The sequence below is a fragment of the Sinocyclocheilus anshuiensis genome, unplaced genomic scaffold, assembly GCF_001515605.1.
Source record: "Sinocyclocheilus anshuiensis isolate Anshui unplaced genomic scaffold, SAMN03320099.WGS_v1.1 scaffold447, whole genome shotgun sequence".
NCBI classification, from domain to species: domain Eukaryota; kingdom Metazoa; phylum Chordata; class Actinopteri; order Cypriniformes; family Cyprinidae; genus Sinocyclocheilus; species Sinocyclocheilus anshuiensis.
The window spans coordinates 2,153,248-2,157,647 of record NW_015552615.1 but is presented as its reverse complement, the minus strand read 5'-3'; the positions used below and the strand labels follow the sequence as shown (position 1 = coordinate 2,157,647).

At 32.7% G+C, this 4,400-nt stretch overlaps 1 protein-coding gene across 1 annotated transcript in view; it reads left to right on the top strand.

Moving 5' to 3' along the window:
* pacsin1b (protein kinase C and casein kinase substrate in neurons 1b) overlaps positions 1-4,400 on the top strand; it is a 35,026-nt gene that overhangs the window by 3,013 nt on the left and 27,613 nt on the right. The window lies entirely within an intron of this gene.

Here is a 4,400-nt window from a genome sequence, read left to right as displayed (position 1 = left end):
AGTTCAGCAGGGCCGTGTCATTGCTCACTTTAGGGATGATTGGGGTCAAGGGTCAGGCTCAAAGGCACAGATTTGATCACCCGGGTACCTACTTTCACCCTTTACACCCCATGTGGGATTCCAACCTGTGACCTGGTTACAGTGCTAATTCCTGTTACTCTGATTTGTAATTTTTTGCTAATTTTATATTATATATTATATACTAGTATTTGTATAATCAGTTTGGTATTGTATTTCTAAAGTTAATTCAGTACTTTATAAAATCCATCTAATATTTTATAAAAAAAAAAAAAAAGAATATAATAATGAAAATAATATAAAATTGTTTTATTTAGAATATTAATTTAGTATTTTATTCAATTAATTTCACATTTTATTTACTACATTAATTTTAGTGTTTTATTTATAACATTTAGCATTTTATTTGTAAAATTAATTAATCATTTTATTTACAAAATACTTTTCTAGTATACTTCTAGTCAATTTGGTATTTTATGAATACAAATTTAGCATTTTATTTTTAATACAGTTAAAAATAATACAATTAACTTCATACATTAATTCAGTGATTTATTTAAACATATAATATGGTATTTTATTAATACAATTAATTTTGCATTTTATTTACAAAATTAATTCAGTAGATTTTTAAAAATGTAATTTGTATTTTATTAACAAATATGTGTGTATGTAATACGTATTTTATTAGCGAAATTAATTTTGAAAATATTAATTTTGAAAAATAATTCAGTAGTGTATTTCAAAATGTAATTTAGTATTTTATTAATAAAATTAATTTTGAAATGTATTTATAAAAGTATATTTAGTAGTTTATTTTAAAAAGTAATTTTGTATTACATGTACAGTTATTTAGCACTTTATAAAATCAATTCAGTAGTTTATATATATATGTAATTTGGTATTTTTTTATTAAAATGAATTTAACATTTTATGTATAAAATTAATTTACTATTTTATTTATAAAATAAATGTATTTTGTACATTATATTTATAAAAAAGTATTTGCTATTCTTTTGTTATTATTTACATGATTCAAATCAATATGTGGTTTCAGTATAGGACTTGTGATCTTGTGAAAATGTGATCTTTTTGTCATCTTTATTTAGACAGTATAGGAAGAACAGAATTCTGTGGTAAAAAGAGACCGATATATGATCAGAACATTGTTTCTGCTCAAATTTGAACCTGAGCTGCTGCGAAGAACCAGTAGAGAGAATTGTAAGAGCCCAGGCCCGTATGACATCTTTTATAGGATAGATTACGCTGTTCTTTGAAGCCTTAGGAAATCCATGCAACAAGATCTCAGCTGTTGCAGCTCTCCAGCGTCATATTACCAGGAGGCTGGCTTGCTTTTTGACAGATTCTCATGTGTGTCTGAGCCGGTGTGGATATCAGCTGCGCTGTGACCTTGCCTTACCACATGAACACGTGCAAATCTGCTCAAATACGGCACTGGCTGCTGCGAGATCCTGCATTGATCTCTCTCTGCAGTCTTGCCCAAGTTTCTGTCTGTCTGTGAGATGGACAGAGATAGAGAGAAACTAATTGAAGAGGTGGATGGTAGGACATATCGATTGAGACTAAACGCTTGAGAGAAGAAGACACCAATGAGCTGCTGAGGAGAGATGCAAGATTTATGCTTTGAACATTGCCAAGCGGCAAGTCTGCAGCGATCCGATATAAATAATCAGTTTCTCGGTTTCTAAACGTCTCTGAAGATGTTTACTTGTGCCTCACAAATGCTAAAAAGATGTGGGAGTGAGAACAAAGTGCAGTTTGTGCGATATTTCCACAACCCCACCCATAAGAAAGAAAAATCATGAATGAGATCTCTATAAAATCTCCATTGTTCTCCTAGGCTTTTTTTTACGGGCTAAAATTTGCCAAGATTGAGAGTAATTCTTGTATACTTCAGTCTCTTAAAGGAATAGTCCATTAGGAACAGATTTGGAGAAATGTGTCATGCCATCACTTGCTCACCAGTGGGTCCTCTGCAGTGAATGGGTGCCGTCAGAATGAGAGTCCAAACAGCTGTTAAAAACATCACAACAATCCACAAGTAACCCACACCACTCCAGTACATCAATTAATGCCTTTTGAAGTGAAAAGCTGCATGTTTGTACCATATAACCATTGCTTCTGGCCAAAATAGGAGTCCGTAATTCATAATAACACGTCCTCCAGTGAAAAAATCCCTCCCCTGTTGTCCTCTAACATCAAAATCCACACACATATTTGTTTCAAACTGTTTTGGATTTGTATATTATTGGACACTCATTGTGTGAATGCTCTCTACTCTTAAAAATAAAGACTCTTTATTGGCGTCAATGGTTTCATGAAGAATCTTTAACGTCCATGGAACCATTCCAAGGTTCTTTATAGAGGAAAAAGGCTCTTTAGATTATTACAATTTTATTCACACTAAGAACGAAAGCGGTTCATTTAAGAACTGTTCATTGAAAGGTTCCTTGGGGAACCAAAAATAGTTCTTCAATGGCATTGCTGTGAAACCCCTCTTTTGAATCGTCTATTTTTAAGAGTGTTTTTTCAATCAAATGGATTTCAGAGCCTCAGTGGTGCTGCTTTTCCGGGGTGTGACTGTCATCATTGCTGTTAGCAGTTACGCAACCCCTCCAACACATTATTAAGACACACATGCACAAGAGAGATAAAGGGAGTGTGCATCGCTCTCTTGAGGATTCACTGAATGAATGAATCATTCTCAGTTTATGACTCTTTTCCTACACAAAGCATCACCTGTGATGTTCAAATCTAAACACAGCTGTGGAGCTTTTGTATTTCACTAACACTAACATAGCACTTGAGTTCCATTAATCAGAGGTGTTTATTATTGGCAGGAATCGCTGTTGCTTAGTGGTATTGTTAATGTTAACAGAAACGAATTAATCTTAACTATTAATCACAGATTAAAGTGAAGCTGAAATAAAAATAGATAAATATTAGGTGAAATTTAAACTTAAAATGAAAATTTGAAATGTTGTCTTAGCAAATAACTGAAATAAGTTGAAGTAGTAAAATTACTCAAACTAAAACAAAAATAAATGAAAGCTAAACAAATATTATAAAAACGAATAAAAATGACTAAAACACTAAAACTTACATGAAAACGAAGACTGAAAAATATACTAATAAAAGCTAATTAAATATGAATAAATACTCCAATATATTTAAATAATACTAAAATAACACTGATACTAAGAGTTAGGGATTTGAACAAACTCCAAAGTCATTATCTAATGCAGTTGTTTTGCATAAATTGTATCACTTTTATGGCTGCTGTGGGAACGTAAATCCTGCCTTTAAGTTAAATAAGCCAACCAGCTTATTGATCATGCATATGCATTAACTGGACCTGAAAATTTGAGCTAAAGAGGTAAAAAACGTTATGTCATTGTTGTCAGATTATATTCAAAATTAAATTATATTCAAAGTTTCTCTTTTCATCATTCTTTAAAGGAATAGTTCACCCAAAAATGAAAATTTGTAAAAAAAATTCATCACCCTCAGGTCATCCCAGATGTAGATGAGTTTGTTACTTCATCAGAACAGATTTGGAGAAATTACATCATTTGCTCACCAGTGGATCCTCTGCAGTGAATGGGTGCCGTCAGAATAAGAGTAAAAACATCACAAGTAATCCACACCACTCCAGTACATCAATTAACATCTTGAGAAGCAAAAAGCTGCTTGTTTGTAAGAAACAAATCATTGATGTTTTTAACTTTAAACCATTGCTACTGATCAAAATACGAGTCTATAACGCTTCCTCCAGTGAAAAAGTCCATCTCCTGTTGTCTCTCACATCAAAATCCACCCACATATTTGTTTAGAGCTGTTTTGGACTGTTTTGGCTTGTAAATAATGCTTTTCCTGATTCAGATGAGTCAACGTTTTCACTGGTGAAAACAACATTATGGATAGAGGACTTGTATTTTAGCTGCAAACAACGCTTTGAAGTTTAAAATATCTTCATGATGGATTTGTTTCTTACAAACACAGCTTTTCACTTCTCAAGACGTAAATTGATGTACTGGTGTGGTGTGGATTACTTGTGGATTATTGTGATGTTTTTATCAGCTGTTTGGACTCTCATTCTGACGGCACCCATTCACTGCAGAGCATCCATTGGTGAGCAAGTGATGGAATGCTACATTTCTTCAAATCTGTTCCCATGAAGAAACAAACTCATATAGTTGGCCAGTGGGTGATAGAGATATCAGCAAATTTTCAATGATTGGGTTAACTATCTTTTAATGCTAATCTAGTTAAAAGTACACCAGTCAGTGTGACTGCAGTCAACATTTGTTGGCTCTCATGTAAAACAGATCCTGTCACTTTAGTGTTATTGAGCTCAGGGC